Consider the following 12,831-nt stretch of genomic DNA (forward strand, 5'->3'; position numbering starts at 1 on the left):
CAATTGGAAGAATTTATCCCTGAATAAAAACAGGGCTAAGTTACCACTGCTTACTTCCATTTACCATGGGCTAGTGTATGCATAAAGCAAAAACATAAAGCAGCTGATGTTGCATGGCAAATCTTCATTCCCTTTTAACTTGATATAATTTTTTTCCTGTCCGTTCAGCTAAATGAATGTGTGTGTGCATGCAGTCTTAAGTGCTGCATTTGTCACCATATGCCAGAAGCTTATTAACTGTACCATGTAAAGTCATTACAATGTACCTGATGAAGAGAGCTGTATTATAGGCATAATACTAGTCAGAGTATTCATTTTTTTCCAGTAGGAGCCTGCCGCTGATTATATGTGGAAGATTTCCAAAGCATCACAGCAAGTAGAATTTACAATCTGACTGTCAGGCCCCACCAACTCAACCACCCATTTCTGGGACAAATAAGTTCCAAATCTGTGTACTCAAAACTGAAAACTTCCATGAGAAAAAAGGAGTTTTGCAGTAGCTTTGTAGTTTTTTGTTTAATATTACAAAGCTGCTGAAAGCCCTCATCTGTTCTGCTTTTTTGCACATTTAAGTATGAAGATGTTTGTATGGCTTTGCACTCTTGGTCAGAATAAAAGCAACAACACCCAACTGCTTAGCACACTTCAGTCATGGGGTACATAGTTTTCCTTGTGGGGTTTCATCATAAACCACACTGTGAGTTCATCTACATGTGCAGTTAGCAGGGCTGAATAAACTCTGGCCTAGTATGCACCGGAATTCATTGCTCTTGGGTGCAGCATTTACATATGTTCCTGGGACCACAGCACGTTGAGACAGGGCAGTGCAGTCCTGGCTGGCAGGGGGCATGGGAGGTCAGCCTGTCACCCAGAGCTGCTCCAGCCTGGCTTAGTGTGCTGCGGAGGGACTAGCTGGGGCACAAGGGTGCTACAGTGCAGAGCTATCTGACAGGCAGCCCCGCACTGTACCAATCTTGTGCCCCAGCCAGCCCTGGTCACCAGCTACATATCTATTGTGGCACACTAAATATTTCTGCTGCAGGACTGTACTTGTGTTAGACAGTACTATTGTATGGCAGAGTTAATTAGTTTACTCTGGCTTAATAGCACCACACATGTAGATGATAACGCTTTACTGAGGAGATAATTAGTCAACTCGGTAGAAAAGCACACATGTTGATGTCCCCTGTAGGTGCATCCTCACATGCAGGGGCATGCAAAAATACCAGCAGCACAAATTTGTGCTCCTGTTTTATGTCACTATGCATGCCCCTGCACGTGGGGTTGGTGCTGCCTATATTGGGCATATTGTCCCAGATGGGGCAGGGCATATTGTCCCAGATGGGGTAGGGAAGGCTGGGGCCAGCACAGGTGCTAGCCCCAGTCTTACCTGGGATCCTGGGGGCCTCCTGGGCAGCAGCAGTAGTGATCCAGCTGCTCAGAGCCTGACTGGCAGCCAGTATGCCTCTGGCTGGCCAGGTTCCTTTTCTGGTGGTGCACGTTGCTGCCACATGAACCATGCTGCTTTTTTCAGCAGTATTTCTTTTTGACACTGGGATTTCCCAGTGCCCAAAAAGCCTGCTGTGCTGCAAATTAGGAGCATGGAGAATGGATGCACATGTGCTGTGTGTGTTTTATGGTGCCTCAGACTACTTTGAGGTGCCACAAACTACACACATGCTGTCATGGGGACGTATCCTGTATGTTTTTAGGTTTGTCTTTGGGGTTGGTTGTTTTTTGTTGTTTTCCAGTGAAACTTTATTTCTCTGAAGTAGGGGGCTCTTCTTAGTTGTGCATTAATCAGCTTTTCAGGGTTGGTTTGGCTATAAAAAAAATCAAACTTCCAAATAATAATTAAAAACAAACAAACAAACAAAAAACCCCCAAATAATTATTTCCCTTTAGACTCTACATTGTTTGAGATCTCAGTGTTTATAGTGTTTGGTCATGTTACATGTTGTTTTTCTTTTTTTAAATATAAAATGTCAGCATCATGGAAGAGAGCCTGACAAATTAATCTTTGTTTTACAGAAAAGAGGATCTCACAATGTGCCAGTGTAGTTGTGCACATTAAGATTAAGGTTTTCCTGTTGGGTTATGCCCTCTGAATTCTGCTTTATAGAAGACTTGAGAAACAAGAATAAGCCAAGAAAAATAAATGGTCATGTTACAAACAAAATCCTTCACTGATTTATGGGTCTTGGCCCTGAATTAGAGCTATTCTTGCTGAAACTACTTGTATTATGAATGGGAGGTATAAACCTTAGGGTGTGATCAAAGACTCTAAAGCTAGTAAACAGGTTTTTGGCAAGGTTGCCAAAGCTCTGAACATGAACTTGCATTAGATCTTCCATGGGGGAGAAATAGAAAAAAGATGGGAAAATGTTAGTGCTCAATATGCATTCAGAGGCCTCATCTACACAAGATGCTGACTGCACAGTAGTTCATTACTACTGCACAGTAGGCCTATGCAAAGTGGCTAGTATTCACTTCAGATTCAAATTCGGCCAATTTGGGGGACAATAATTCAATTCAGTGATTCGAATTACTGTCCCAAATCAATTCAGCTGAATCTCCAAATCACCTGGGCCCATCCCCCGCCCACTCTCCAAGCCCGGCAATGGCTGCCCCACCTGTCCCAGCTCCTGACACTTGGAAAAAAAAAAAGCCCCTGGTCACAAGGTGCCCCACACTGTCCCCCACTGCCCCATGCTGCATGGCATGCTCTACATGAGCCCCTGACCCCCCGTTGCTGTCCCAGCCCCCCACATGGCTGCCCTGCCCACCGTGGCTCCAGCCCTTTAAGAAAAAAAGAAGAAAAACCCTGGACTACCCCCCACTACCCATCGCAACATGGGGGGCTCTGCATGACCCCCCTGAAGCCCCAAGGCTGCTGCAGGAGCTGGTGTGTCCCAGGGTTTTTCTTGGTTTTTTTTCTTAAAGGGTCAGAGTGGGGCTGGGCAGGGCAGTCATACAGGGGCTAGGGGAGCATGGGGGGGTCATGGGGCTCATGCAGAGCCCCCCATGCAGTATGGGGCCCCCTCGCTTAGCAGCACCCGGTGAATGGGGCTTTTTTTTAAAGGGCCCGGAGCTGGGGCAGGCAGGGCAGCCGTGGTGGGGGAGGGGATTGGGGGAGTGAGTGGGGTAGGGGGAGCTGGGGGAGCAGGCAGGGGATGGGGCCTGGTAGGGGTTCCCCATGGTCCCCTCCCCTGCCCCTACTTACAAGCTCCAAATCTGGCTGCAGCTCCCTGCTGTAGCCACTGGGGACTGTCTGAATCATCAAAGCTCTCCAAATCTTTTCCAACGATTCAGAAAGCATTGAATTGATTCGGACCTTTTAATTGGTCCCCTGATTCTATTCAGATTTGGAGATTCAGCCACCAAATCAGGCTGAATCTCCTCCAAATCGAATCACCACCCGAAGCTTTGCACAGCCCTACTGCGCAGTAGCTTCACGTGACAATAAGCATGATGTGATGCTACTGCACACTAGTAACAAGCTACTGCACAGTCAGCATCACCTAAAAGCCATTTGTTGATGGTCCTGTGCAATAACTCCAGTTACTGCGCAGGCATTTAGTACTTGTGTATACAAGTACTAACTGACTGTGCAGTAACGGCTGCACAGTCAGCATCTTGTGTAGACGCAGCCAGAGAGTATAACAATGAACAACAAATGATGAGAGAGGTTTTGCTCTGTTTTTTGTTTTTGTTTGGGTATTTTTGTCTTCCTAACATTCAAGTCTCTGAATGCAAATCCTAATAGATGCAGTTGAATTCTTCAGGTTCAGCTTCATCCTTCATCCAGATTTATATGTGTGTGTTTACCTTTGTAATACACGGCTGTATCATTAGCTGAAAAACCTTCTACAAGACCAGGGAAGAGTGAAACCTGGAATTATTTCTTGAGAAGGGCAAGCCTGCTCCCAAATGGGATGCTTACCTTACATATAAAGGAAAATGCAGTGTTTCTTAATGTTCCTTGCATGCTTGTTTTAAAAAGAACAGTGACATTTGGGCCAGATCCTTGACAGCTACAGCTAAGTTTTGTTAAAGATAATGGAGCAACACAGATTTATACCAACTAAGTGTCTGGCTCATAGTATTATAGAAATTTCTGAGATAACATCTTGCTGAAAATTCATGAACTAAACATCACTGGAAAAGATTCAGAACTTAATAGTCAAAAGAACACAGTTTGTGAGTTTATGATCCTAGAAAGGAAAAGGAGTGACAGCTGGGGAAACCTGGGCAACATATCATTACCACACCAGAAGCCTTGATCAGTTCCCTTTGTGCTGTCTTCAGTCTGTCAGTAAATTAAATGGCCAGACAAGGTTTCCAGGTCTGGAACTGTTAACTATTATCAAATGGTCAGCGTTGACAGAACGTTCATAAAAATTTATCTGTAATAGTCTCAACATCCCCTCTCATGGCAGACTTGAGAATACCCATAATATATACTACAATTCACTGGTGGTCAGTACAAATGTACCTTGAGTTCCAACATGAAAGCATATTGGGTCGACCCTAGCAACTGAGAAGTAACAGCTCATGACAGAGTAAAATGGTGACAAATTTGCAATGTTGCCCTCGACCACTATGAAACAGGATAACTTTTTTGAAAAGTGTGAGCAACACAAAGTAAGAACATGCTATCTTGCAACATTAATGAACAATTTCACTTCTCACACCCATTGTGACTGTTGTATTGGTCTGATCTTCCATTTATGTGTTTGCCAACAGATGATACCAACATGCCCAGGGACAGAAATTAGAAATAAGCCAGTATAAGCTGTCAGAAACTGGTTAAACTCTGTAACACAACAGAAGTTCAGTGCACATAAACCATTTTCAAAATGGCCCAAACTGGTTTAAGATAAACCTGAAAGGATGTAGTATCAGACTTAACTGATTTATGTTAAATCGGTTTATTGAACTTCTGTCCCAGATCCCTTCCAGATTCAAGTTAATTCAGTCTCCTAGCATCCCAGAGTGCTTTGCACCTCCCCTGCAACTCCCCCCTCACTTTACAGGGTAAGTGGGCTAGCCTTGGCCCAAGCTGTCTGCTCCAGCTGAGCAGGGAGGCATGCTCTCATGCCACCTGGCTTTTAGCCTGGGCCATTTCAGGCATGTGACTGCTTTTCTGGAATCAAAAGTGAATGTCTGTTCACATGCTTATTGGTTCAATCTATGCAGTTTACACTAACTTGTGAAGAATAAATTGATTCAGCCTTGGGCTTTTTGACTGTCTGTGCTTAGCCCATGAGACTCCACCATCATCAAGAGTGATAAAAGCATAAATCAACTTTCTACTATTGGACCCAATACGGTGGCACATTAGAGAGAATTTTCATAATTCTCACCGACAAAATGGGGAGGATGGTTTTATTTTTTATTTTAAAAAATGAAGTTCTTAGCAACTAGGATTGCAATGAAAACCTTCAAAATTCAGGGTAAAACCAATAGGACCAAATAGAACTGGGACAACCAAGGTTTGGTAGTTATGGAGAGCTCGAAATAAATGCTTTGAACTGGCCTGTTAATTTCAACAGGTGTTAATTCAGATACCAGTGATCATAATTTAAATGTCAAAACTTTTGTGAGACATTTAGAGATCCTTAAAATAATTTATTGATGTATCTTCACTCAGCAGTTACAGTATTTACCACATGCTTCTACTGATTTAATTCACAAGCAAGCTGGTCAGAAAATATACCCAGCAACTGGAGCCTGATGTTCAGTTCTCTACAAACACTTTAGGAGTGTAGATTTATCTACCGCAAGACCCCACTGAGCTACCTGAATTGGTTTAACTAGGTTCAAGAACCAAAGGATAGAATAAAGGAGTCAGGGTAATTAAAAGGACAAGCTCCCAAGGACTGGATTTAGTACTTTTGGAAGTATTAAAAAACAGCACAGTAATAGCCTGTATTACACTGTTTGCATGGTGCATGGTTATTTTTAGCCACTACATAACTGTAGCAATGACCTACAATGAGGGAGCATATTTCTATAGCGGCATAGCTGCGGCGTCATGGTTTTTGCCTGCCAACACTATGTTGCCATAGCATTTTGCTATAACTTGAGTCCCAAGTTTGCACCTCCCCTGCAACTCCCCCCTCACTTTACAGGGTAAGTGGGCTAGCCTTGGCCCAAGCTGTCTGCTTCAGCTGAGCAGGGAGGCATGCTCTCATGCCACCTGGCTTTTAGCCTGGGCCATTTCAGGCATGTGACTGCATTTCTGGAATCAAAAGTGAATGGCTGTTCACATGCTTATTGGTTCAATCTATGCAGTTTACACTAACTTGTGAAGATTTAATTGATTCGGCAAAGAAAGCACACCTTATTAATGTGCCTTAGCTTGTACGCGTGTAGCTACGCACCTAAATTGCCTTAATGCACATTAGGCAAATGTGCATTAAGTTTAGGCATAAAAACACGTGTAGACATGCCTGGTGTATGTTTTTCTCCTTTTTGGTTGTGACTCATTCTGGTCTGAGAGAGCTTCCTTATACCAGCTTCACTAAAAATGATCGATTTCTTTGAAAAGTTGGTTTGGGACGAATTCCCAAACAACTCAACTTGGATGGAAACTAACCTTTCAAGATGTTTGCATGATTTGATTTTCCTCCTCTATATGTCAAGTCATCTTAGGCTGTGGTGTGATAGCAAAGCAATTAGATTTGGCTTAGGAGGATCATTTACTTTTTTTAATGTTATCTTAAGACTATATTATCATCAAACAGTGATGCTAAGAATACTAGAAGAATTACTATAACATTTTCTAGAAGTTTGACAGCATATTCAGTATCATATAATTTGGTTGATTATTCTAGCAGGCTTCTTTAGGCTATTGAGGGTTTGTAAATGTGTACTTCTTGAGACAATTGTTTTCCTGTGTAGTCTTGTTCACTTCTCAGAAATGGAAAGATAAGCGTGGGAGACAAATACCAGTAATGAAAAGACTGAAGCCTGAGGAAGTAGGCCAATGCCCCTCTGCTTTATTTTACTGCCTGTACCGGAGAAGCACTGAGCAACTGCCAAACAATTTTAGTTATAAACACACATACAGGAAATAAGAATAATGGAGATGAAGAAACAATTATTTTCTGTGGCCTACTTTGCCAATTTTCTTTCTTCTTCTTTTTTTTTTTTTTCTTTGTCCTAGAATACCTGTTCAGACCTCAAGATTAGGGTAGAAAGAATTTAACTGAAATACATTAAAATGTAATGCTGAGTAACTTCAAAATTAGTAATAAAATAAAACTACATACAAAAGTGCAATTTCATAGACCATGTGGAAATTGAACCATAGTAGTTTTATTATTTTTTTCTACTTTTTTTGGTCTAAAACCCTAAACAAAAATATAGTTTGATGGCACAGATATGGTAAGAATGACTCTTCCTACCAGCTAGCCTGCTTCAGTCCCTTATAGAAACTAAACTGGAATGGCAAAGAAAGCACACTGAATATGTGGGGGACATTCCATTTCCCTACTTAATGAAAAAAAATCCCTTGTTGGCACAACCTGATTTTTTTGAAGAAAGCTTCCTGGCTTAACTAAACAGGACCAAACTTCTCAAGCTTTTGATGTAACTTATTTTCTCTTTTGTTGCCCTTTAAGCGCATCTACATGAAACACGTTAATGCACAGTAACTTTATTCATTACACATTAAGGGTGCATGACTACATGTGCACATTAAAAATGGTGAATTTAGGCTAATCATGCCTAAATTTGATACCTGAAAATCCAGGTACCAAATTTAGGTGTGATTAGTTAAAGCACATTAACATACGTGTAGATGTGACCTGGTACTAACTTTAGTGCCAGGTCTGCCCAGCCCCAGGACTTCTGGCTGGCTGCCTCTCCTGCCCAAGCGTGGACTGCTCTGTGGCAGCCCCTAGCTGCAGGCTATAAAAACCTCCAGCCATTTTATGCCTTGGGGGGTACACAGCAGGACCTGCCAGTACAGCTGCCTTTGCTAGTCCTGTCCTCTAGCCAAAGCTCCTGCTTGGCCACAGGTGAGTGTTACAAAGGGCTACAGCCTGCTGGTCCCCCTGCCCAGTCCTGGGATTTCTCCAGGGCTGCTGTCTGGCTTTCTCTGGCAGTAGGGCCAGTACCTGCTCCCTGCTGCTGCTCACTCTCAGCAGTGTCTCCTCTGTTTGCAGGGCCTGTGCCAAATTTCTCTCTGCTGTATGGCTCCCAGACCCTTGCTGTGCCCCTGCACTGGCTGCTCCTACCAGCTCTTCAGGGCCAGCCCTACAGGGACAGCTGTTTGGGGGCTCAGAGAGCCAGTGCAGGACACACCACCATGCCCTCCCCTTCGAGGACTACCCCCACCCAAGTGTACATGCCCAGGGCCCCAACTGGAGCCAGGAGAAGGTTAGGGACCTCATGGCTCTCTGGGGGGATGTGGAGGTACAGAGGCAGTTTGAATCGGCACTCAAACACCAATATTTATGAGGCTCTGTCAGGTGGGATGTATGAGAGAGGGCACTCCAACATGGCAGAGCAGTGCCACATAAAGATCTCAAGGCCTTGCATGCACAGTGGGTATTTGTGACCAACCAAAAGTGTTGGTCCAGTCACACCCGCAAGACCATGCCTTTCATGTGAGAACTGACCACTATTTTGGCACTCCTGGACCCATGCCATAACCCTGAAGTTTACACCAGCAGAGTTGGCCTGCCTGAGCCCCTGCCCCACCCTGACCTCTCCGGTGTTGACACCTCACCACAGGAGGGGCCCTTGGGCATTTAGAACCCCACCCTACCTACCTCCCCAGCTTCTGCACCCACTGGCAACTCGAGAAGCACTGACCAGTGGTTGCCCTGATAGCTCCACACCTCCAGCCCCAGCCATGAGGAGCAGCAAGCCAGGACACCACTGGCTGTCACCAGGGCCAGCCTCTCCCCAGATGAGGGGGTCCAGCCAGGCACCAGTCCAACCATGGGTTGAGGACACTGGGCACAGCCGGTCGCCATCACCAACAGGGAGGCCCATGCTAAGCTGCCAGCCTTGCCAGCCCTGGAAATGTACTAAGTCCTGCACTGTGGGGAGGGCCCTCCCAGGCCCTGTCCTGCTCCTGTCCCTGGTCCCGGCCCCTGCCCTCTTCCCTGCCCGGCCTGCCTGCACTCCCCTGACTCCAGATCCACCCCTCCCCTACAGTACACAGAGAGGTGAGACACAGTTCAGAGCTTTGAGAAGCCCATGTCCCCAGACCTGGACAGGCATGGGCCTATCACACACCAAGGAAGGCAATAATGCCAGCAGTGATCTCCTCCTTGTCAGCAGGAAGTAGGGATATGTAACACTATGACAAATAGCCCTCCAGGCAGTGGTGGAGCTTGTGGGGCTGCCTGGTTTTGCCCCCCATGCCATCATAGCTCAGGGTCCCAAACCCAAAGTGCAGATGTGCCCAGGGCACCAGAAGAGGATCAGCAGCAGCAGGGCATAGTGGGTCAGGCATTCCTCAGCCTACATAAACAGCTCATTGCATACTGCCTAGGGCATGCACATCAGGGGACTATTTCAGGTGCAGCTGTGGTGCAGGGGCAGGGCAGCCCTCGGGCAACTCCCCAGAGAGGCCCCCTGTGGAGGGGGTAGGGGAGTGGCCAGCACTTTGCCCAGTTGTCCAGGAGCCCTGCGCACCCCAAGCCCAGATGCCATGGGCTAGTGTCAGCACGCCAGAGCAGCTGGCCTGCAGGGAGAGAGGGAGAATAAGTGGAGTCTGGAGCTGTGGCAGCAGGTGCTATCAACAGCCTGGCCTGTCCCATCCTGGGAAGGAGTCAGGGGAGGCAGACTGCCTGCAGCCAGCACCCAGTAGCACACCAGACCCAGGGGAGCACAAAGGGGTGGAGGGGCTCAGCCAAAGACCAGCTGGCTCTGGGTCTGCTTGGCCAGCTTACCATGCTCCCTGGGCACCTGTATACAGTCAATCCCTGAATAGCGGACATGCACTGCCTGGCCTCCGGTGCAAAGCATCTTATCTCCGACATGTTGCAAACTCTCAAAAAAGTCTTTGTCTCTTGCCTCTTCAGGGCCAACATCTGGATGTGGGGGAGAGCCCTCCAGCCCCAGTGGGGATGCAGCTTCAGGATTACCACCACCCACTACTGGAGCCCGCTGAATGTGCTGCCTTCACCAGCAGCGGACCAAAGATTGCATGCTCCTGCTCCAGTGGATGATGGCAGGGGTGGAAGAGTGGGAGGTGCAGGAGCAGGCACAGGTGTGGAAACATGCCAGGTGGGCAGAGGACATCACCCAGGTGGAGGCCCGGGACTGAGCATGGCAGGACCGATAGGCTTGCATGGAGGCCCTGGAGCGAGAGCACCTAGAGCTGCTCCAGCAGTGAGGGAACAGTGACCACCAGGCCCTGAACATCCTCCTGGCCCTGGCAGCCACAGCCATGTTCCCCACTGCCCAGCCCCCACCTGGGGCCTCGCAGGGCACCTGGGTTCCACCTACTGCCTTGCAGCCAGCCCCTGCCTGGCCCTGGGAGGAGGCCCTCCATTGCCTCCAGCCTGCTGCAGCCCCTGGCCCAGCCCCTACCCTGGATCCTTTGCTACCCATCTGGGACCATCTGCTCACCCTGATGAAAAGTGGATAAGAAGCCAATCATGGGACCTTGGGGACATTGGCCCTGTTCTTGGACAGCCGGAGTGGGAGCCACCTTCAGCTGGACATGAGCCCACTTTCCACTGCAGTTGCTCTGGCCCTGGGATCCATGGGGTAATGGGCCACAGCTGAGGTGCTGGGCATCTTCCCCCAGACTCTGCTCCCTAACCCCCCAACCCCACAGCCCCCCACTCTGGGACCTGAAGACTGAGACTGTTGTAAATAGTTTTGTTTTTAGGGGGAGGGTTTTTTATTGATGGTGGTTGGGGAGGGTGGTGGAGGAGCACTGTGTATTGATTGGGGAGGAATGGGGTGGGTGTTGTGAGGGCAATAAAGTTTTTTTGTTTTACCCAGAGAGGTGGTGGGTGGGTAGGGTGTAGGGAGTGTGTGGGTGGCAGAGCCGGCAGGCTGGAGCAGGGAGTGCAGAAGGACATGGCTGGCCAGGGCCTCCCACAGCCAGTGCCGTGTCCCCCACTGGTAGGTGCACAGCTGTCCTGGGGCCTGGGCAGGTGGGTTCTGCTGGGGTCAGCAAGGCCAGCACCATGGCCAGCAACAGCACAGGACACTGGTCATTGCTGGCAGGGGCTGGACTGGGCTGGAGCAGCAGGGTGCTGGGCACCACTGCCAGGGGCATCCCTGGTATGGGGAATCAGGGTGGACAAGGTGGGAGCTAGTGCATGCTGCCCCTGCACTGTGCATGTGGCTGCCGGGCAGGGAAGGGGCTGGCTATAGATCAGAGTTTCCAAGATTGCTGCTAGGTGCTGGCCCCTGGCTTTGGTTTCAACATGGCTGCCAAGTGCTGGCAGCCATGTCACCGGAGGCTGGGGCTCCCCTTGGTGGCCACAGGGGCATAGGGTAGGTCTGGAGGGCCTTGGGACTAACTTTAGTGCCACATGCACTAACTTTAGTCCCAAGAGTCTCTGCACATGTAGACACCTGCCAAAAATAACTTAATGCACATTAGCTTAATGCGCATTAAATTTAGCCGTGCTTATTTGCATGTGTAGAGGCACCCTTTCTGTCCAATATGGATCCAAGTCAGTGGTGTCAATAAACTGCCAAACTTGGTAGGAACTGAAGAATACTTTGCAAGTTTCAGGATCCACCAAAAATATGTGTAATAAGACTCATCCCAGGAGGGCTTTATAGACAACCTAACCTATGCAACTGGGTGACCTTATTTGCTAATTTCAGCATTCCTTCCATTTTCTGTTAGTTGTTGTGTCCAGTTTTTATTTAGATCATAAGCTGTCCAGAAAAATGCATACAATGTAGTTCAGTTTTTGTATTCAACATTCTGATACTATCTATTTCTAGCGGTTTTTTTTCTTTCTTTCTTTTTTTTTTTTTTAAACTGAGAATGGTACAGGGGGGAAGAACATATTGTTTTAGCTTTTTTTCTCCTGCTGTTTTTCAAATGCCTGCCCAATTGAGCACAGCTGTGCAGTAGCACAAAACTAACCAGGAAATGAGCATTTTGATAATTTTGCATTTCTAAAGCACCTCTTAAATGCCTCGTGTGAAAATACCAGCCACAATACCTTTAGAGATTAACAGCACAGGACCAAATTTATCACACTGATCTGTCTCCTGCAGGCATTTAGAAAAATCCACTTTCAAGAAGGCTCTGTGAAGGTTCTGTTAGCTGTAACTGCCCTGAAACATAAACAAAATGTGCATAGAATAGAGACAAACTTTGCCAGACTAGTCTAAGAATAAGTTCTTGTCTTGTCACTAGTTTATTGCCAGTGAAGGCTTCATATTTTTTTTATTTGAAATCAGTCATCTCTACATTAGTGAATAGTTTTCCATTTGGCATTGTGGCAGGTAGAAAAGTATTAGACTGCCACACTCTATTCTTAACTATTTCTTAAATGTACTGCTTTTCTGATTTCAGTCTTCATCTGTATACTTCAAGTCAATGATACTTGTCCAGTTTTAGGCCTAATCAGCAGGTATAAATCAGTCTGTGTAATTCATTGACTTACAGAGAGTAAGAATAGGGTCCCTTTCCTGTTCTTCATTTCTTTTTAAGGAAGACTACTGTGGATTTCAGAAATGTTTTTTTGAGTTAAAATTAGAAGGAACACTTTCACTTCTCCTTTATACAATTTTGCCCCACTGTAGTAAATATTTCACAAGGATAGCCAAACTTGTGAGACCCACTGCTTGAGTTCAAAATAAGTTTGCACAATGTTGGCACTTTTG

The sequence above is a fragment of the Alligator mississippiensis genome, chromosome 5 (assembly GCF_030867095.1).
Source record: "Alligator mississippiensis isolate rAllMis1 chromosome 5, rAllMis1, whole genome shotgun sequence".
NCBI lineage: Eukaryota > Metazoa > Chordata > Crocodylia > Alligatoridae > Alligator > Alligator mississippiensis.